Genomic DNA, 24,014 nt, shown 5'->3' on the forward strand with positions numbered 1-24,014 from the left:
CATTCTAGGTTGGGGTAAGTGATAAAGGAAGGATTAAATCAATGATGTATTCATTGGCATCTGATCATGAAAGAATGATACATCCATGCATGGAGTTCTTTTATCAAAGTTCGAATTTGGAAAGGATGCATCTTCATTAAAATAGTAAAGCTTGAATTCGATGCATAAAACGTAGGGTTTATAAGAAATAGCTCTGAATGTCAATCAATATCGCATAGGGCAAGGAAAAGAAAGATCACTATAGATTCTATAGTTGCATAAAGGCAAAAGGTCTATGGTCTTGAAATTGCGTATTCGCATGGAATGATACATCTCATACATCTTGCAGTTACTTACATCTTTTAGGGGAAGTACCTACAAGTTTAGAAGAGAGTATTTGCATCTTTAAAGATAAGATCATCTTTAAACATAGGTTGGTTAGATCAACTAAGTAATTCACTTGTAATTGAGTAGCTTACATGAAATTCATAAAGGTATGATTAGCTAGCATATGACGATCACCTCAATGTGCTAGGTAGGGTTAAGACATGATAAAATTCTCCTTAGTATCGTACTTAGGATGTCAATTTAATATTTTTGATCTTAAGAGTTCAATCCACATTCACGGATATTAGGATTATCAAATCAACCATGTAGGAATGATCTAGGGTTCTCACCCTAAGAATCAGATAAGCAAATACTAGACTTTCGCAAGGAATTTAGGGACCCTAGAGCCAAAACGTTTATCAAGCCTAGTAGGGTTAGGGTTTTGGATTGGGTCAATAGGACTCCCAAACCCTATATCTTGATCAAAGGTATTCTTGATCAAGAAATACCGTACGATGAAACATATAATCCCACAAGTTAGATACTAGCACCTATCTCATGCTACAAGCTGCAACGTTCTATGCTCTTGCGACTAAATCACAAGTTAGTACGACTACACCTTAGACCAAGGTTGGCGAGTTCTAATTACAAATTAGTTTCTCTGAGAATTGAGTAGTTTCCCTACTACAACACTCCCTCTAGGGAACAGATTTGTCAAGTTTAGGGCAGTGGTAAATTGCCAAGAAGCAATTTGACCAACCAAGTTAGGGCGACAGGGTTGTCCAAGATTTATTGACCATAATATAAGGAAACCTAAGGTAGTGACAATTTGGGTCAATGGGGTATAAATCCTAACCCAAGGAAAAAGGGTAAACAAGCAACTCATCTTACGAAACCCTTGGGATCTTGCCAAGTCACGATTGATCCAGGATCGAATGCTGGAAGTATTCGGGGAGAAGGAATCACACCTTAGCAGTTGGCCGTACGAACGACCACTGGAATGCTCGCGATTGTACACTTAGGTGCATTGTTTGTACTTCTTTGCTCAAAGAACTAATTCAAGAAAAATATCTAATGCTTCAGGTTAAAAGCCTAGAGGGAGAGGCAGTACCAGTTACCTTCGATTGTCTGCCTGACCCTATCCAAGGGGGGTTGTTAGCCACCCGGGTACGTGGACCGAACTCACCGCGAGAGGTCTCTCCCTGGGCACTACTTGGAGCAGGGGGACGCTTGGGTTCCAGGGGAGGCTCTAGCCATAAATTCCTTGCCTCAGGATCCTTCACAAGAGGCCGACGTGACTCGAGATGGGATCTTGAGGCCTGTATACTAGTCAACGGGAACTTGGAATAGCAATCCCTGAGGATTGCTGGGATAGCCTTCGGGCAAGTTATTTGATGTATTCCAAAGACTATGATAAATAAAGACAAATGTTGAAAAAGGAACTTGCTTGACATTATTTTTATGTATCAGTGCCTAAGTTACGTGAAGGAACCAGTGTTTAATTGGTTAATTAAGGAAGTTGTTTTTACTTGTTAAACTAAATGTGGTAGGTAATTAGATAACTAAGCAACCCGAGGAAAGTGCGGTGGAAGTGACTCTAGGTCCGTCCTATGGAAGGGTGGTCCCGGTTGGCTGGGAACTTTTCTCAAAGGAATTGACAGTGAGGTAACAATGACCTAGAATCAATAGAGCTAGAGACCGATTTATGTTGTTTTAGGGGAATGGAATGGGACTATGCCTTACGGACAGAGAGGTCGAGCTTTGCATCCCTCTCATTTCCCATTCTCCTTGAACCAAGTGCAGTATAAATTCGCTTCGACCCAGTGTTCTACGCAAAGTGGTTCCATTCTAGCTACCTCCTAGGAACTTGACTATTAGGAAAACCCTGATTTAGGTCCTAAGTGGGAACAGCCAGATGCTTCCGCTTCGTGGCAGACTCAGGAAGACCTTGATCGCAAACCCCGTGATATTCCTTGTGAGTGTCGGGTGGCGCTTTCTAGACTCTCTTCCCGATGGGCTGCTAAGACATGTCCTACAAGTGGACAGGGGGACAGGTTACAGTTGGTATCACAGCGAACCAATAGGATCGAATATTTACAAGGGAACTTACTGAGGGAAAGTAGAGCAAAGTTGTCGATAAGAACATTTCCTTACTTACTTATGGATACTGGGCTGGAGAGTCACGAAGCATGGAACAAATTCTTGGTGTTCCACGTTATGTTTATGACTACAATGCGTGCTTCGGATTATCTTCGGAGGCTAGGCATGATGAATATTCTAGACCACATCTACAATCCTTCACCCCTATACGTGGAACGGAGATGGACGGGTGAATCAAGGATATATTACATAGCGGCCCACCGACTTGCGTACCTTCAAACCAACTTTAAGAGAATCAAGTGGTTGGAGGATTTAAAGATCGTGAAGCTGTTCATCTTTGTTGAGGCTCATACAAATGCAACCCTACATGTCGGCGGTCGAAAAGTCAAGCAGAACAAGTATGTGTACGAAGAAGTGACTTGAGTGATCCCTGCCGATAGAATCAAGGTGCTGGGATGTTATGAGAAGAACGGGTATCAAAGGAAGGGATACCCCAAGCATCCCTATCGATTCTTGAAAATCCATGACCCCTCTCCATATTATTACTCAATCCCTATGGCCGAATGCAACACAATCCTATTTTCCCCAAACTGATGTGCCAATCAGCTTGTTCTACCTTCCCAAAAATAAATGTACTCAAAAGGGCTATGCCCACATGAATGAATAAGATTTTTTTATCACTATTTGTCATGGCTGTAAGTGTTGGTAAAGGAGTTAAGTGATTAGGTCACTTGGCTAAAAGCTCAACTGGGCATATTAATGTAACGTGAGAAACATTTAGCGAGTTTTTAACGTAAAGAATCTTATTGCTCAGGCACAACCTTAAGTGCAAATTCCTAGTTTGACCCTGCACTAAGTATAGTTGTAATTCAAGAGAAGAAGTTCCTTTTCAAACAAATCAAGCCACCTGAATTCGATGGTAAGGGAAGGACCGTCCAAATTGACATCGAGGTCTGGATCGAATCCATGGAGGATTATTTTGAGGCAGCAGGAATTGCACCCGCTAACCAAGCTATGCTCACCAAATTGAAGCTTACCGGTGAAGCAAGACTTTGGTGGAAACAATGGTGTAGAGACCAAGGGATCTCGGAAGGGTCAGTTACCTGGGAGAAGCTTAAAAAAGCTGTGTTGTTCTAGAAGAAGAAAGATGGAATGCTTCGGCTATGCATTGACTACAGAGGGTTGAATCAATCAACCATTAAAAACAAATACCCCATTCCAAGAATAGATGAACTTCTTGACCGTCTTCAAGGTGTGAAGATCTTCTCTAAGATAGATCTCAGGTCTAGATATTATTAGATAAGGATCAAGGAAGAAGATATCCCAAAGACGGCATTTAGCACAAGGTATGGACACTTTGAATTTCTAGTCATGTCATTCGGGCTGACAAATGCTCCTGCTACCTTCAATAGGTTAATGCAGGATATCTTTAGGCCCTATCTTGATGACTTTGTACTCGTCTTCTTTGATAATACCCTAGTCTACTCCAACTTCGCATTGTCCCTGAAACAATGAGGGCACACAAGCTTTATGCCAAGAAGAAGAAGTGTGCATTTTTCAAATGATAGATTGAATATCTGGGATTCATTGTATTAGCGGAAGGAATTTCAGTGGATCCAGTCAAGGTCAGAGACGTTCTGGAGTGACCAAAACCAACTTTTGTCAAAGAAATATGTAGTTTTCTTGGATTGATAGGATGGTACAGGGTCTTTATAAAAAACTATGCTTTAATTGCAGTGCCTCTAACTGATCTACTAAAGGAGCAAGTATCAATTTTATGGTCACCTGCTAAACAGACCAGCTTTGACAAACTAAAGCAAAGCTTGGTATCAACACCCATCTTGAAACTTCCTGATCTTAGTAAGAAGTTTGAAGTGACAACTAATGCTAGCGCACTTGCCTTAGGATGTGTGCTCATACAAGAAGGTCATCCCGTAGCATACTCTTCAAGGAAACTGAAGAGCCATGAAAGGAACTATGCTACCCATGATCTGGAGTTGTTGGCTGTCATCCATGCTCTCAAACTTTGGCTCTCAAACTTTGGAGACACTACTTGTTGGGTAACAAATTTGCCTTAGTGAGGACCACAAGAGTCTTAAGTGGATTTTCACCCAGAATGAGCTCAATATGAGGCAACGTCGATGGATTGAAGTACTGGAAGAATATGACTTTGAAATCAAATACCGGCCTGGAAAGGAGAATGTAGTTGCCAATGCACTCAGTCGCAAGGCATTTCTGAATTCTCTGATTTTGCAAGATCCATCAACAGAGCAAGATCTCTAGCCACAAAGGTATCCATGCCAAACAACCCAATTCTTGAGCTAGCTAGAGACGAGGCATGTCATGACCCAACCTATCAAAAATTGCTAAGGGAGATCCCCATCAAAGATCAAGACCCAAAGCTACAAACAAGGTATCAAGAATTCTCTATCAATAGTGGACTTGTCTACTATAGGACAAGATTATGTATCCCGGCAAGCCAATCACTCAAGCAGAAGATACTTTGGGAAGCCCATGACTCCCCTTCCTCAAGACATCCTGGCTATGCCAAGACCCTTAATGCAGTCAAGAAGAGCTATTATTGGGATAGGCTCAAAGGTGACGTTCTCAAATATGTCACGGCATGTTTGTCTTGTCAACGCGTTAAGGCCGAACATGTCAAAATGCCAGGGAAATTGCAAACACTTGACATTCCCCAAATGAAATGGGAATTCATTAGTATGGACTTTGTTGTTGGCCTGCCCCAAGTTCAGGGAGGATACAATTCCATTATGGTCATGGTAGATATGCTCACAAAGGTTGTACATCTTATCCCTGTTAAGACAAACTATAAAGCCTCAGACATCACAAGGTTATTCATCAAGGAAATATTCAAACTGCATGGGTTACCCAGAAGAATCATTAGTGATTGTGACTCTCTCTTCACCTCACACTTCTAGAGGGCTATCTTCGAGGCCATTGGGACTCAACTGTGTTTCAGTATAGCTTATCATCCCCAAACCAATGGTCAAACAGAATGAGTCAACCAAGTCATAGAAGATATGCTTAGGGCACATTGTTGTTGCAAACCCAAAAAGTGGATTCAATATTTGCCACTGGTAGAGTTTGCCTACAATGCTTTTTACTAACAAAGCATTCAGATGACCCCTTTTCAAGCATTGTATGGGCACGATTGTCGTACTCCTTTAAGCTTTTCGGATCCAACCTTGAGGGTTGAAGCTTCAAAGCAGATGCTGGAAGACATGGATGACCAAATCAAATCAATAAGACATGACATCCAAGCTGCCAAGGACAGACAAAAGGCTTACGTTGACTTGAAACGGCAAGATAGATCCTTCATTGAAGGTGATATGGTCTTCATTTGCATACGTCCAAAGAAGAGTTCCCTATCCTTGGGTGAATGCAAAAAGCTAAGTCCAAGGTATTGTGGACCCTATAAGATTCTCAAGTGCCTAGGGCCTAATGCTTATAGACTTCAACTCCCTGAAAACCTAAAATTTCATAATGTATTCCATATCAGCCTATTGAAAAAGTATGTGCCTAACCCTAGTCACATGCTTGATGATCAACAAGTTGTAATGCCGAGCCAAGGAGTCCTTGAGCTACGACCTGACAGAATCCTAGATGTTAGGGAGAGGCATTTGAGATCTAGGACCTTGAGGGAATACCTCATCCAGTGGAAAGATTATCCCGAAGAGGATGCCACCTGGATGGATGAACATACTCTCAACCAACAATACCCCTAGATCTTCTCGAGATGAGGACATCTCGATTCCTCTAAGGGATAGAGAATGTAACATTTCTATAACAAAGTATTAAAGACCCTAGACCCCGTGCAAAAGAAATCCGAAGTAATCTCCCACAACAAAGAAACACTGGCCTAAGTGCTCCATCCTCGTGCATTAATGATACCAGCCTTGCGTTGTGCATAGGAAACCATGGATAAAAACAGTAACCCACCATGGGAACTCCCCTTCAAGGGAAAAAAAAGATAATGAATTATTTGTAAATTTTTTAATAAAATCCCTCCCCTTCATTTGTTGCATGGCGGGGAGAGGGAGTATGTGTAGGAGCTTGTGGAGGGGCATGGGGAGGAGGGCATGCAATCTGCCACCTATGTGGCCACCCCCACACCCCCCCCCCCACCTTCACCCTATAAAACCACCCCCCTCCCAAGCTTGGAGGGGCATGGTCAGGAGCTGCCCACCATCAAGGAGCTGCCCGCCATCGACCTGCTACCACCGCCATATTGTTCCTGCCGCCAGGCTGCCAACACCGCCAATGCCATCATCATCATCATTATCCTCATCATCATTCTCACCATCGTCATCCTCTCCATCATCATTCCAATCATCTTCACCATCACATCTCCACGTCATCTCTATTAATCCAGAAGCTTGAGAAGCTTCTATTGAAGCTTCTTTAGGCCAAGTTCACCGCGTCTCCCGGGGTTTTTAAATTGTGTTCCCCAAGGCCTATTTCCCATGCTGCGAGGGAGATCTCGGGCAGTAGGCAATTTTGGAAATCGAAAAAGGAGACCAAGGGAGAGTTTGCTGAGTCGAAGTTTACTTTGTCAATGGCTCCCAAGCAAAAGTCAAGAGGAGCGCACACGGGAGCTTCTACCCAAAGTACGAGAGTGGACAACGCCCCGATATTGAATACCCAGGTTCTCAAAAATATTTTCGCATGGAAATTTATGCGTAAAGCATGTTTTAATTCACATAGGAAAACTTAAATGCATTGGAAAATTTATATACTTGTTCGATATACAAAGTTCAGTTGCATGACGAGTACTTGCATTTGCTTGCACTTCCATGGTCAAGGGTAGTCATATTTTTTTGAACGTATAATGCATAAGTTAAAAGATGAAATTGTGCAAAGGCATCCTTGTTGCATCACGCAAAGGATATGGCATATAACACATAATGCACGTATGTAATAAATTCCTGGCTGTGACTCTGTAAAAGATAATCATAGATGGTCATTAAAAGATGTCTAAATAGTTGCAATGTAAGGAAAAGATTTATGAACTTTGACAAAAAACATATAGTATGCAAATCACATGTGATGATAGTTACATTCTAGGTTGGGTTAAGTGATAAAGGAAGGATTAAATCAATGATGTATTCATTGGCATCTGATCATGAAAGAATGATACATCCATGCATGGAGTTCTTTTATCAAAGTTCGAATTTGGAAAGGATGCATCTTCATTAAAATACTAAAGCTTGAATTCGATGCATAAAACGTAGGGTTTATAAGAAATAGCTCTGAATGTCAATCAATATCGCATAGGGCAAGGAAAAGAAAGATCACTATAGATCCTATAGTTGCATAAAGGCAAAAGGTCTATGGTCTTGAAATTGCGTATTCGCATGGAATGATACATCTCATACATCTTGCAGTTACTTACATCTTTTAGGAGAAGTACCTGCAAGTTTAGAAGAAAGTATTTGCATCTTTAAAGAGAAGATCATCTTTAAACATAGGTTGGTTAGATCAACTAAGTAATTCTCTTGTAATTGAGTAGCTTACATGAAATTCATAAAGGTATGATTAGCTAGCATATGACGATCACCTCAATGTGCTAGGTAGGGTTAAGCCATGATAAAATTCTGCTTAGTATCGCACTTAAGATGCCGATTTAATATTTTTGATCTTAAGAGTTCAATGCACATTCACGGATGTTAGGGTTATCAAATCAACCATGCAGGAATGATTAAGGATCAGATAACCAAATACTAGACTTCCGCAAGGAATTTAGGGACCCTAGGGCCAAAACGTATATCAAGCCTAGTAGGGTTAGGGTTTTGGATTGGGTCAATAGGACTCCCAAACCCTATATCTTGATCAAAGGTATTCTTGATCAAGAAATACCGTACGATGAAAGATATAATCCCACAAGTTAGATACTGACACCTATCTCATGCTACAAGCTGCAACGTCCTATGCTCTTGTGACTAAATCACAAGTTAGTACCACTACACCTTAGACCAAGGTTGGCGAGTTCTAATTACAAATTAGTTTCTCTGAGAATTGAGTAGTTTCCCTACTACAACACTCCCTCTGGGGAACAATTTTGTCAATTTTAGGGCAGTGGTAAATTGCCAAGAAGCAATTTGACCAACCAAGTTAGGGTGACGGGGTTATCCAGGATTTATTAACCATAATATAAGGAAACCTAAGGTAGTGACAATTTGGTTCAACGGAGTATAAACCCTAACTCAAGGAAAAAGGGTAAACAAGCAACTCAGCTTATGAAATCCTTGGGATCTTGCCAAGTCGTGATTGATCCAGGATCGAATGCTAGAAGTATTCGGGGAGAAGGAATCATACCTTAGCAGTTGGTCGTACGAATGACCACTGGAATGCTTGTGATTGTATACTTAGGTGCACTGTTAGGGAGAGCCAGTACCAGATACCTCCGACTGTCTGCTTGACCCTATCCAAGGGGGTTGTTAGCTGCGCCGGGTATGTGGACCGAACCTACCGCGCGAGAGGTCTCTCCATGGGTGCTACTTGGAGCAAGAGGACGCTTGGTGCTAGGGGAGGCTCTGGTTGTAAATTCCTTGCCTCCGGATCCTGCACAAGAGGCCGACATAACTCGAGATGGGATCTCGAGGCCCGTATACCAGTCAATGGATGGAACTTGGAATAGCGATCCCTGAGGATTGCTAGGATAGCCTTCGAGCAGGTTATTTGATGTATTCCAAAGACTATGATAAATAAAGATAAATGTTGAAAAAGGAACTTTCTTGACATTATTTTTTTGTGTCGATGCCTAAGTTACGTGAAGGAACCAGTAATTGATTGATTAATTAAGGAAGCTCTTTTTGCTTGTGAAACTAAATGTGGTAGTTAATTAGATAACTAAGCAGCCCAAGGAAAGTGCGGTGGACGTGACTCTAGGTCCGTCCTACGGAAGGGTGGTCTCGGTTGGTCGGGAACTTTTCTCTAAGGAATTGACAGAGAGGTAATAATGACCTAGAATCAATAGAGCTAGAGACCAATTTATGTTGTTTTAGGGGAACGGAATGGGACTATGCCTTATGGGCAGAGAGGTCGAGCTTTGCATCCCTCTCATTTCTCATTCTCCTTGAACCAAGTGCAGTATAAATCCGCTTCGACCCTAATGTTCTACACAAAGTGGTTCATCTGGGGCTCGATGCTAGATACCTCCTAGGAACTTGACCATTAGAAAAACCCTGATTCAGGTCGGTCCTAAGTGGGAACGGCCAGATGCTTTCGCTTCGTGGTAGACTCGGGAAGACCTTGATTGCAAACCCCGTGACATTCCTTGTGAGTGCCGGGTGGCACTTTCTAGACTCTCTTCCCAATGGGCTGCTAAGACGTGTCCTACAAGTGGACATGGGGACACGCTACATTGCAGGAGAGATTAACTTGGTATATGTCAGTACACAGGATCAGATAGCTGACATTTTCACAAAGGCATTGGGTGCATAGAAGCTTCAAAAGTTTCAAAGCTTACTTGGAGTTGGAGAGATAGAATTGAGCTTGAGGGGGGGACTGTTGAGATGGCAAGCTCAACACATGCGGACATTGATGATGGACCGCCTGGCTAGATGAGTCCGCACGTCTACACTTAGCACGTTGGTGGTCAATATGATATTCACATGGCCACTGACTTATCACTTATTATATTAGTTTGTTACACATACCTATAGTTGGCAAAGATATAACGCCAGTCGGTTAGTGTTAGTTATGCACTGTTTGACTTAGAAGGCCACTTTCATTTATGTTGTATCTTATCTATACTTTGTGTATATTGTATAGTGTGTGGAAGAAGAAGAAAAATCAGCAAGAAAACGTTATGGCCTCCATCTCTCTTCTTGTGTTCTTGAGTGAGCTTCCTCTTGTGTATACAGTGTGTGTTTGGTGTAGCAGCTCAAGCAAATCCCCCCATCACGCGATTCTTAACAAAACTATGACAAAACAACCTCTATACACCTATGCAACGAAGCAAAACTTAAATGTTGAGGGGGAGGAGGATTTTGTATAACAGTTTGAGGGCTGAAATAATATAAATTCTGATTGTTCTTTTATGCATAGCATTTAGGAAACGGCCTATTTGGAAATAAGGGATCTAGTAGCACGAGGTTTGCCTTGGTGCTAGATTCTTGCAACGAAGTATATACGTATTATATGGAATTTATGAAAAGACTATTTGCATACTAGCACATAGACTGATTTTGAAACATAACTATTTGTGCACAATGAGACATCCACTATTGCATTGATCATACATATGTATCAACTCCTCGAAATGCATAGCAATTGTTTGAATTATAGTTAACCTACACTTGGGAGGGTGAGATTCCCCTTGTCGTAGGTTAGTCAATCGTTTCTTGGGGGAAAGTATTGGTGAGGGAACATGGTATCTCCTAGATCTAACTGAAAAAAGAGAGGAGTCTTGTGCGAATGCATTTATATGTAAAAGCAACACATCGAGGAGCCAATCCCCAAGATGTAGGAGAGCTGCAGTGGGGCCATGGCAATCAGCTGATGGGGTGCCTCCTGTGTCTGTGATACGTGGCACTTATTGCCAATATGTGTGGGATACCCCCTTTGAGGGGTTTTGGGGAAGGTACCATTGGACTCTTATCCATCTACAAACACAATATTAGATGTATCTAGTGTGCATCTAGTTATTACAGACGCTCTTAGACCGCGAGGCCTTATGGTGGTGGAGGTGTCAGTTATGTGCATGAGGTCCGGCTAGTGCCATAGCCAGTGCCGCCCTACTTTTGGTCCCATCAAAATCATTTAGATAATATCATGAAATAATCAATGCATTAAATCAATAGAAAATTGTATAGGAAAATATATACTAGACGACATAAATTAGGTACGTAGTAATATAATTTGATATTTAAAAGATAAAAGAAAATTTGCACTTATGATTTTTGCATTGCCTAGAATAAAGTTTTCAGAAAAACAATCAACATTGCACTTAAGACATATCTAAATGAATTTTGATCTTTCTAGATATCGTTGAAAGTTCAGAAAATGGTCAAACATCATTGATTAAACCATAGAATATGAGTAGAATAAGATAACATTTATTTTCTTGCTTAAAACACACGCAATGTTAATATTAATGATTATATTAGTGAGAGTGTCAATATCATGAGTTGACTCCCACATATGAATCAGTAAGAAAACCTAACCTAAAATATCGATAATGTTGGAGCAAAAACAACTATGAAATACTTCAGAACCTTGAAACTATCAGTATTAGGAAATTAAATAAATAGCAAAAGTCTATTGGACTTGTTGGACATCAATAAGAATTTGTCGATACTGAAGTCTAAACAGACTTGGAAAAGAATTTGAAATCCTACTAAGTATAGGTTAGGATAGGACAACGCATGAATTGACTGCCATAGGTATGAATGATCATATTATCTTTTAGGATGAAAATACCAAATTTTTCACAAGGATAAAATAGACTTCAGATTCGCGAAATAACTTGCGGATCCCCCGAAAAAGAGTTGCAAGTAGGAAGTGAAACCCTAAGAATAAGGTGGGACCCTAAAAGAGAAACCCTAGATTTGGGTGGGCTACTTCCTATGCTAAAAACACTTGCTACTATTTCTTTTTGATTTGTGCATGTATTGATGGTTGCATAGGAAAGATTGATTGTGCTTGAACCAATTAGAGATTTGATTGTAAATATATAATCAAGATAATAAGAGGAAATATCACGCTATGCCTCCCCCATAGCTAGACGTGTGGAACCTTGCTCTAAGGGGGATTGTTTTGTGTTGCCGTAAGGAGATTTGAACTGGCCTTGATGGCAAGAGGTCACTCGGGGAGGGATTATTTAGGCAGTAGTAGGAGGAGACATGAGTGCTAAGGGGGCTCTCGCCCCGTAAATATCTCAATCACTCCTAGGAACTGCCTGACCCTCACATGAATCAGGATGGGAACTTGGAGTCCCTGATACTAGTGAACGGACAGAAATCTTGGAGGTTTTCTTTTCTTATGTGCAGACAAAAGGGATTTTCCAGTGAACGGAGGTTTATCTTCTGCCTAGACAGAAGGGGAAAATCATTATAAATAACTTTGTGAAATAATAAATAAATATGTTTTGCCAAAAGACTATTTTCTCTGTCTTTGTGTTGTGCCGTAAAATTACATGAAGCAACATGTGATAACAGGTTAATTAATGAAGTTTCTTTTATATGCCATAACTTAATGTTATAGGTAATTAGAAAACTAAAGAAATCCATTTGTGGGAAGCGGGTGAGCGAGATCCCTGATGGATCCATCCGACAGATGGGTGGTTTCGGTAAGCTGGGAGCTTCTCTCAAGAGATTGCATGAAACATTAATTAGGAAAAATAAGATAGACTTAGGTCTTAAAACCTTGATCATAAATTATCTTAGGGAAAAATTTGTGGCGGCTGTGCCAGAACTCTGCTAAGGTTACTTGAATTCTTACAAGTTTATTGGAAAAAAGTGTTGCAATCCATGAACTAAGGGTAACTGCGATCGCTCAAGTCAGATGAGAAGCCCTTGTGGGACACCTCTAATGGAGTTAGCTAATGTATCAAGACCTCAATTGTTAAATTAGGACCCCGAGCTTGTAGGTTGATCCTTGTGGGGCTAGCCAGTACCTTCTGTTATGGGGTGGGCTCTTGCAAACCTAGATGATAGACCCTATGCATTCTCATGAGTGTTGGGCAAAGCCATCTAAGATAGTTCCCCAATGGACCACTAAAATGTGCTGCCAGGGAATTGTTAGGCAAGCATGTGGCAGGTTTAGTGAGGGTATAGAGAAGGATGATGATGGGGGTTGGAGTGATGCTAGATGTGATAGAGGGGATGGGAGTGGGTGGAGAGAAGGCCATTGGGATGTACTAATTGAGGATGAGTATGGTGTTGATGATTAGAGCATGAATATGGTTGTAAACTTGATGTAGCCAATTGTGGTAATGCTTTGGGCAATAGGTTGGTCTCTCTAATAGCAGGGCATGAGAGATAACATATGACCAATCAATTATGGGGGTGAGGATAAAGATTTCACTATTCTTATTGATAATTATGTTGGTAGTATTGATGATAGCATTGTTCATCTCTCCTTGTGTATGGGCACCATACTTTGTCTACCTTACTCTTATCTACCTTGGTAATATACACTCCTTCATGAGTGCAATTGTAAAAAACTCTTCTATTTTCTTTAGAGTTAGTCATTGCATCTTGTCTTGTTTCTATCAATCATTAGTTCAAGATGAAAATAAGTAGAGGTAGCAATTTGTTCTATGGAGACAATGATGATGATTTCATAGAGTTGCATTGGCAGTCTCAGTTAGACCTCCATGATAACAATAAGTTGTTAACAAGACTTAAAAAAATTAGCATGCTTGCTTAAATTATATTGTTAAAAAGTAATGGTCAGACTCTTTAGAGCCTTAGTCTTAGAATTAAGGCCCCCTATTTGTGCTAGATATTTTATCCTCTCCTCTTTAAAAGGATCAAGATGTTGTCATCTCGAGAATAACTTAAGGTAGTGTTTTCTAATGTAAGTTATGTTCCACTACACTACTCTTATTACACATAAGTACTCAAATCGCAAAACACATAATGAAATTGAAGGCAAGTTCATTGCAATATTATTTGGTAACATGGCCATTGCAAGGCAACATTTTTTACAAGTATAAGGCTTATCACATCTCATGAAGATCTTTTTAGGGTTTCCAATCATCTTCAAAGGTTACAATGGGCTCTAGGCTTTCATCATTATCTAATTCTAAAGGAAAGTTGAATGTTAGAACTCGTACAATGTCATTTTGTTGTTGGTTCCTCATCTTCTTCATCTAATTTAAGAAAATTGACATGGATATACCCTAGCTCATTGCAATGAAAACATCAGCAATTAGGATAACTTTTTCAAATGTGCCCTAACTCACTGTACTTGTAGCATCTCTTCCCTTGGTTCTTTGAGTCATCATAACCTTCTTTATTCCCCATGAGAGGTAATTATATTCAATAAGTTGGTATCCATTTGGTTCGATTAAGGCTTTGCCTCATATAAGAGCATCTTGCAAGTCAATCGGACTTAAAGACTCTAGACCAATATTCAAGGATTGATTTAACCCATGGTAGAATTTTTCTACTTGTTGAGTAGTACTCATTGGTGGTATGTATTTTTGAAGCATTATGAATTGTGAGTAATAGGCCTCCAAGCTCCATCATAACTAGCGTAAGTTAAAGAACTCTTCCACCTTGATAGAATGATAGGAAGGGGCCAAATATCTCTATCTTACGACCTTCTTTATATCTCCATAGCTTACAAGGGTTCAAGTGGTAGCATTGTATCGACTCCACTGCTTCCACCATAAGCATGTCTTACCTACCAGCCATAGCTTTGCAATTATAGCCTTGTTGTGCTTGTTCCTATGCATCAAAATAATATTCAAGGATTTCAATCTAGACTTTAGCATCAATCTTGACATTGGATCCCTTACTCATAAATTTGGGTGGTAAGCTTTGCTTCAAGAGGAATTTCTTTTCTTGGAGCTCAATATTGATGATTTCAGAAGTTGCATGGGAATCCAAGCTCATATTATAAGGATATTCCTTTATGGTGTCTTTAGCACTCTCACTCTTGAATTCATAAATCAAATCATTAGACAAACACATGCAAATTTATTTGCTCAACTACAATAACATTTCACTTCGATACCATGTGTAACATACTTGTCAAATGCTACCTTGATGACACGATTTGTGTAGGCCATCCTAGGTGATGCCATTGGAAACTCCCTTGGAATGTTGTGGACATTCTTGCCTAGGCTCACTTGATTCTACCTTGCAAGGGAATCTTTGCTCTATATCCACAAGGATCAATCTAAAACAATGTTCCTAGCTAATACTAAGGCCACCTAACAATTTATCTAATATTAGTCAACCACTACTTGTGCAAGTTAACCCAAATGAAAGTGAACCTACATCACACTCAATTCGAAGAGGGTGAGAAACAAGGGAGAGCTAGTGTATCAACCCCTCTCCTCATGAGGCAAAGTCTCATTTGGGTCCACTAAAATAATACAAGGTCAGGTTCTATAGCATTTGCTTGGATAGTTATAATCTAGTTCATTCTTAAAAAATTCTAAGTCTAATAGTTTTGAAGGAAAACACTTGGCTCATCGTGACCGTACAACTTAGGAAATATCCATCAAGGATTTTCCCTCCCACTTTCCATTCAAGATGGAGTTTCTTAATATCTTTTACCTAGCATAATTAGTTTGATATGCTAAAATACCTTCTTAACTAATCCATTAGCATGAGGTTTCTTTACGTAATCTAGGCATAAATACAAAGTCAAGATCAAATAATCTTTAGAAGATAGTAGTAATTATATATTTATTTGCACATTCTTTAAGGTGCAATGCTAATTTAGCATTTTTTCCCTTATATCTGGACTCTTATCCAAAGCACCTAGATACTAGTGTCCAAATCCCATGGACAAAATCCATAATCCACCCTTTATCTAGAATAGGGTCTTTCAATGTCTGTAAACATTAGGCCACAAAGATTTTCCAGCTCAATCCTAGGCCTCAATCCTAGGCCGAGCATGGGATGTCCAATGACTTGCATGCAGTCATAGGAGCAAACCAACATTTTATGGTGGCCTTATAAGCTACTTCTAATGTATCCAACACATCAACAATTCGTAATAGGTACCTTAGTGTATCAAATAGTCATAAAATCATAAAGCATATACAACTTACAAGCTTCTAATATAGGATCATTTTAGTCTACAATGAGTTATATAGTTTTGATATATTGACCTTTATTTCTAATTCCTTGTAAAAGGCCCAAGAGCTCTTAAAGACTTTAAATGTGTTCTTTGCTAAGTCATCCTTTAGAGAGAACATTACCAAGGGTATCTTTTGAACTAAACAAGGTGTTTGTTTCTAAATGTTTAAGTTTCATTATTGGAGAATAGCATTATAACCTAGTCACCTGGGAAACTTTCAATTACGTACAAATTCATTATTACTTGCAATGAGAAAGTATCCATTGGTCATTAGCCCTTCTTATTCATTGAAAGGGTCCCAAGAACAATTCCAATTTTACTTAGGAGTTAGAGTGTTTGCTTGAAAGAAGAAGTAGAAGGAATAATAATCTTGCCATTAAGCCAAATAAGGCCGTTGATAATGTGAGTTTTTCTCCATAAGACCTTGTTGTACTTTTTGAAGTACATGAATGAGCTCATCATCCAAAAGATAGACTTCTTGTAACTCCTCAATCCAGTCACCATATCATTTAGTCATAGTTGAAACCTGACATGCTCACATTCTAGATAGAGAATCAACTGCCATATTATCTTTGCCCCTTGTATGAGTGATGCTAAAATCACAATTTTGAAAGGTAGCTACCCACCTACAATGCTTAGGGATAAGTTTTGAATGAGTAAGGAAATACTTTAGGACCTTGTGATCACTTTGAATTCTAAAGCAACTGCCATACAAATAATGGTGCCATTTATTTATCACATGTAGAATAGCCAACATCTCTTAGTCATTGACATTCATAGCCATCTCTTTATTTGTAAGATCGCAAATTTCAAAGGCAATGACTCCATAGTCTTATAGCAAAACAACCCCTATGCCATGGTCACTAAAATCACATTGTATGGTAAACTCTCTAGAGAAATCCAAGCATAGCAAAATAGGAGCAAAAGTAAGCAATTTCTTTAACTAGTTGAAGCTACTATCTGCAACAAGTGCATCCCAAAAGAAAGCCTCTTTCTTCAACCTTGTAATATTTTAGCACAATTAAAAGTTAGTTGGTTAGTTTGAAAGTTAGTTAGTTAATTAATAAGTTAGTAAGGTTACTAACTAAAGACTAACTAAGGTAAAAACTAACATTAATAACTAACAATTTTATTTTATTAAAATATTTTATTTAAAAAATTGAGAGTTTTAAATCTGATATTTTTCTCAAATTAACAAGGACCATATCCACCCTTCATGGAAGTTACAATGTGAATGAGAGTTATGAGCCATATTAATCACTAGTGTTAATATGTATAGTATGAATGGTTCAAAAATATTAGATTTTGGGCAAAACTAGCATATTCTAGATATTTTAGATATTATCCTAAAAAGATATGGATATTTCTAGAACTTGATGTAATTTAAAAGAAGATTTTATAAAAAGAAAAAAAATAAAGAGAGTGATTGGAGAAATCACACGCGCCACGATCGCAGTTTACAGGCAGTAGACAACACTTCGAACAAGGATAGAAAGGAGTGATCTGAAAGATTTCTAAGCAAGTGTCTTGGGGTTTCACCCCCTTTTTGGAGCCAATGGAACCATCAGATTTATGATTTGAGCATCGAATCACTGATTCTTCTAAGCGCCATTCCACTAAGAACTCTTGTTCTCAGCCACATTCGCTCTTCTCTAATTCATTATAAATATAAGGCATGGGGAGGCACAAGAAAGCACAAGGAGACCCCGAGAGGCTGTGAGAGAGAGGTGGAAAGATACCCCTCCAAGAGATTGCGAGAAGGAGCGAGAGAGAGAGAGAGAGAGAGAGAGAGAGAGAGAGAGAGAGAGAGAGAGACACCCCAAGAGGCTGCAAGAGAGAGAGTTAGCTCAATTCTCCCCTATCCCGATCTTCGCCATCTTCTCTTACACTCTTCCATCTCAAAATAAGTTCCTTCCTTATCTCTCGGATCTATTATAGATGATGGCCCCCAAGCAAAGAATGCCGCATGCGGATGGTAATCCCACAACCAGCAACAACGAAGCTTTGGGCGAAGGCATCACTATCAATCCAACTGCGGTACCGGTCCTAAGTAACATATTTTCAAATTGATAGATTCTTGCTTTGATTCTTGCATGAGACACGTTAGGCTCTGTACTTTGTCATGCTAGAATAGACCATTTAAAATGATAAATCGCATCTCAAATATTCAAAGATGAAGTTTGTGAAGTGCTTGTATCAAGGAGAGTTAAATTGCACCTAGTTGCTATGCAATGAATTCATGCATAGCATAAATAGCATATGGGACTCTAAAGTATTGAGCATCGATGAGTCTTTGATTAATCTTTACCTAGGACAATATTGTTTAAGGTTTGCAAATGCACATAGACGGTACATACATGGGAGTGATTATATGAAATTTACATCAATGACACACGACTCCTTGCCTTAGGAGAAAGGAAGATAAAGCCAAGATAAAATGTTCTATAGTAGGAAAAGGCTAAAATATAAATGTCACTTAGAGAAGAGGCATAAATGCTCTTGCTAGATTGATTAATTCACATTAGAATGATAGGACCTATGTTATGTATAGTATTTGAACCTTTAGCCTATGCCTTAGCCAAAAGAAGGGAATGTTAAGTAAATTTTACTCTTTGGTCCCAAGGGGGGGAGAGCAAATGTGCAATGGAAATGTTATCGTGTCTATTCTTGCAATGCTTGGAAAAGAATACCATTGTTTTGTTGGTTAATCGAACAACACACTAAATGCTTTTATAACCAACTGGTTGTTGGATTGTGGTTTGGATGATTATTCCAAGTGCTTGTGTTTGATGGTAAATGCATGGCAGGGGCCTGCAATGACAAGTTGCCATGGGAATAAATGAATATTTTCCTGGAAGATGATATTAGGGCTGATTGCCTTGATTATGCTTGATTCTTAATTGGATTAATTAAGGAAAGATATTTTGCACGGGTGGATCATCTCCAAGATCACACCGCGACACCGCGTATTACCGCAAGGGGGAACTGCTCGATTCACAGGCCGAAGGTCGAGTGGTGAAAAGGCCAACCACGGAAGTTGTGTCTCACTCCTAGGTTGCTTGAGGTTAGTGGAGCTCTGAACACCCCTTGCCTAGACCGGAACGGAATTGTAGACTGCCATGAGCCCAACATCTGGGGTAGGAGGATGAGTTGTCATGGTTAAGTGAGTTCACATATGTCCTTCTCTAGAAGTTAATAGCATTACCTAGGATGTGGACCATGAGATCAAGTCAATCCTTACACTTGAACCAATCTCAAGAAGACCCCCTGAGCTGATCAAATTGAAGTAGTTAAAGTGGCTTTTTGATCAAGGATTTATTCATCCCAGCAAATCTTTGTGGGATGCTCCTATTCTATTCCAAAAAAAGAAGGATGGAATCCTTAGATTATGTATTGATTACACAAACTTAAATCAAGCCACCATCAATAATAAGTATCCCATTCCCCAAATCAATGAGCTATTGTATCAATTGCAAGGGGCAATGATATTTCCTAAGATCAATTTAAGGTCCAAATATTATCAATCTGGATAAAGGATGAAGACATACCAAAGATGGCCTTCAATACCTAGTACGGTTATTATGAATTCATTATAATGCTTTTGGGCTAACCAACACCCCTTCTTTTAACATGCTAGTCCAATATATTCTCCATATATACCTAGAAGAAAATTTCCCCACATTTTTTAATGGCATTCTTACTTATTCCAAGATAAAGGAAGTCATCGGGTCATTTGCAGATTCTCCTAGGAATTCTTTAGGAAAATAGGCTTTGTGCCAAAAAATAAAAAGTGTGCATTCTTCAAGAAAATGATTGAATACCTAGGATTCATAATCTCAAGTATATGAGTGGACTTTGATAAATTCAAGGATGTTCAAGATTGGCCACCACCCCAAAGCGTCAAAGAAATTTGAGTATTTCTATGCCTCACAAGGTTACATGATTTTTATCAAAGATTACTCCTTAATGGCAACACCCCTCATTGAATTGTTTAAAAAGTAAGAAAAAATTATGATGGATGTCTTGAGAGCAGGAGAGTTTTGAAAAACTAAAGTAATATCTCATTACTGCCCTTATCCTCAAGCTACTAGATTTCATGAAGGAATTTGAGGTCATTATGGATGCCAACATCATAGCACTAGGATGTGTTCTTACACAAGAAGGAAATCCAATTGGTTTATTCTTTTCACAAGCTTAAAAACCTACAAGAAGAATTATGCTACTCATGACCTTGAGAGTTTAGCAGTCATTCACACCCTAAAATTATGGCATCACTACTTACATACTAGAGTTGGGACCTTAAGAAGAAAATTTAATTGGAAGCCCATGACAGTCCAATAGCTGGACATCCCCGCTATGCAAAGACTATAAGTGCAATAAGAAAAAGTAATCATTGGCCAAAAATAAAAGCTTAAGTGCTAAGATATGTCACACTCAATGCTTGAGTTGTTAGAAAACTAAGGCTAAAAGGATCAAGTTGCTAGGAGAGCTCCACCCATTGGACATACCGTGGATGTGAACTGGGAGTGCATCACTATGGATTTTGTAGTAGGTGAATACAACTCAACATTTTTAGTTGTTGATATGATGATAAAGGTCACTCACATCATTCTAGTAAAGAATATCTTTAAGGCATTTGACATTGCTAGGTTCTTTGCCAAAGAAATTTTTAGGTTTCATGGGTAACCAAAAAGGATTTTCAATGCCAAAGACTCATTGTCCACCTCTAAATTCAAGACATTCTCTTTCAAGCCATTGGCACACAACTCTATTTTAGTACGACATATCATCCTCAAATTGATGGGTAGACTAAAAGAATTAATCAAGTGTTGGAATACATTTTGAGAGCATATTGCAATAAGGAGCCCAAGAGATGGATCAAATACTTGCCTTTAGTGGAGTTTTCTTACAACATCTCATACTAACAAAGTATTCGTATGACTCCTTTCTCGGAATTGTATGGGCATGAATGCTCGTCTCCTCTGAGTTTTTCTGATTCAGCCTTGAGGGTCAAATCATCCAAAAAAATGTTGGAAGAAATGGAGAAAACCAAGACTATTTGATAGGACATCAAAGCAACACAAGACTGGTAAAAGGCCTACACTGACCCCAAGAGAACTCCTCAGAGTTTGCATGATGTAGACATGGAGTTCTTAAGAATCTAACCAAAGAAGAATTTCTTATTATCTAACTAAAGAAGAATTGCTTATCTCTTGGGAAATTCAAAAATCTCAACCCAAAGTAGTGTGTACCCTACAAACTTGTCAAATGTCTTGATAGGAATGCTTATAAACTAGAATTTTTGCCTCATTTTAAAGTTCATAATATATTTCACGTAAGCCTTCTCAAACCAAAATGTCCCCAACCTTGATCATGTCCTAGAAAATAGACAAATTGCAATGCCAACTTAGGGAATTTTGGAAGTTCAACTTTACAGAATCTCAAAGATTAGGGAAAAGCCTCTTAAGAATCATACTCTCCATAAATACCTTATAATTTCATTTTCTACTTTCCGCATGATTCCTAACTTCTTGCACGTAGAATTGATTGCTCATTTTTACAATGGGTACTTGGTTTTGCAATTTCTCCTCTTCTTAGTTGTGAAATTGATACTCTTTTTGTTGCTCATTAGTTTTCACATATAATAATGGTGATAGTTTTGTCTTCCACTTCAACAAATGCACTATTCAATATCCAAATGTTGTATGGCACAAGCTTCTCATATTGAAAAGAAAAAATTTTCAATGTACTGGTGCAAAAGAAGAAAGTTAAGCCTATCAAATGTAAAGAGGAAAGGATTTAATATATGGACATAAATGTATGGGATGAGAGGTTGATCTTGCACACTCTACCATTATGTTGACTCCCTCAAATTTGGTTTATTTCAATGTAAATGACATTGAAGGTGTTGTATATGGAGTGTGAGAGAAATTATGCAACCTCTATGAGAAGAAAATTATTGCATCAGAAGCATATTGGCTAAAGAAATTTGTTGATATTTGTATGGAGGAGGGGACTTTTACGTCCAATCATTTGAATGACATTAATACTATCTTGAGTCAATTGTCAACATAGAATATTACAATTAGTGAAGGCTATGTTTTTTCTTGTTGTCACTTTTCTTGAAAGCTAGAATACTTTTAGAACTGCAATCAATAACTTGGCACTTGGTGGTGGATTGACTAGTGTTAATGTGGAAAGAAACTTGGTTGCACAAGAGGTGAACAAGAAGAATAACATAGGTTGTAGGAGCTTTGGTGCACTTATAGCTAAAGAGAGGTCAAATGCAAGGGGTAAATCCCATAATAGAGGGAATTAAAGGAGTAACTCTTACACAAGTAGGTTCTAAGAACTTTAGTGCACTTATAGTTAGAGAAGTCAAATGCAAGTGGTGGATCCCATGATAGGGGAAATTCAAGGAGTATGTCTTGCACAAAGAAAGACATGAGCAAAAAGGGTCACATCAAGAAAGATAGTTGCAATAGGAAAATAAAGAATAAAACAAAGCAAAGGAGTGATGAAGATGGCAAGAAATATGAGAAATAAAAGATAAATATTGAAGACATCGTAAGCAATGATGATGGTAATGTTCTATGTATCTCTACACTTTGGGATGCATTCTTGGTTCCTACAACTAACAGTATGTGAAGAGAGGAATTTGGGCATCATTTTATTTTTTTCATATGGAGTGGGTGTCTACACATGGTGCTATGAGAGATGGATATGTCTGTTTGGAAAATAACTTCATTTATAGCATCGTTGGAGTAAGAAACATACAGTTGTCACTTGAATCGTTTCTCTTTTGTATTTAGGAATATCTATCACTTGGAAAAAAGCTTGAAAAATAGTAGATAATTGATTATAGTGTGATATTTGATGATCATGCTTGAAAGGAATGCAAAGGGCCACTCTGTAGTTACTAAAGGGCTAAAACCTGGTACTTTTTACTATTTGCACGTATCTAGTTGAAAGACCACATTGTAGCTATCACTAAAAAGCCATCTTTATCACTTTGGTATTGTGTTTTAGGCCATATCTTAGTCATTGGAATGAAATTTCTTTCACTTTTGTAGTTAGATGAATATGGTTATAGTGATAATTTAGTGATCATGCTTGAAGGACTTCAAAAGAGTTGCTTGCAGTAGCTAGAAGTTCAAAATCACATGCTTTGCACTCTTCACATGTATCTATTGTGAAAGACCACATTAACAACCATCTATATCACTTAGCATCACCATTTTGGCCATATATATATATTTTGAATGAAAGTTTTTTCTCTTTTGTAGTATCATCTTTCTTTCAATTGTTTTTATCTTGAAATGTATTAGCATTGTTTGGATGCTACATAAACTAAAGTGGTAGATAAGAAGGGTGAATATTGGAACTAGGAAATCCAAGCATTTGGAATTGGTACATTGTGAGGTGTGTGGGCCTATGCTTGGGTCTCTTTGGTAAGAGCATCTTATTTTGTGACTTTGATCGATGATGCCACTCAAAAGGTATGGGCTTATCCTATTTGCAAGAAGAGTAATATATCTTAGACATTTCAAAAGTTCTTGACTTATGCAAAAAATTAGTTAGGAAAGAAGCTCATTTTAAGGACTTATAATAGTGGGAAGTATATTTCTCAGGTATTTCAAAATTTCTATAATATGTGTGAAAACAAAAGAGAGTTGATTTCTCCTAAAACCTAGCTCATAAGGCGGCTCAAAAGATAAATTGAACCATACAAAAAAGGGTTCAAACTTATTTTTCTAATGTAGGTCTCGCTTATGGTTTTTAGGCTCAAGCTATTAAGATAGCTACTCATTTGATTAATCAAA

This window comes from Lygodium microphyllum, chromosome 28, assembly GCF_053477565.2.
Source record: "Lygodium microphyllum isolate KBCC chromosome 28, Lygodium_microphyllum_v1.1.10, whole genome shotgun sequence".
NCBI lineage: Eukaryota > Viridiplantae > Streptophyta > Polypodiopsida > Schizaeales > Lygodiaceae > Lygodium > Lygodium microphyllum.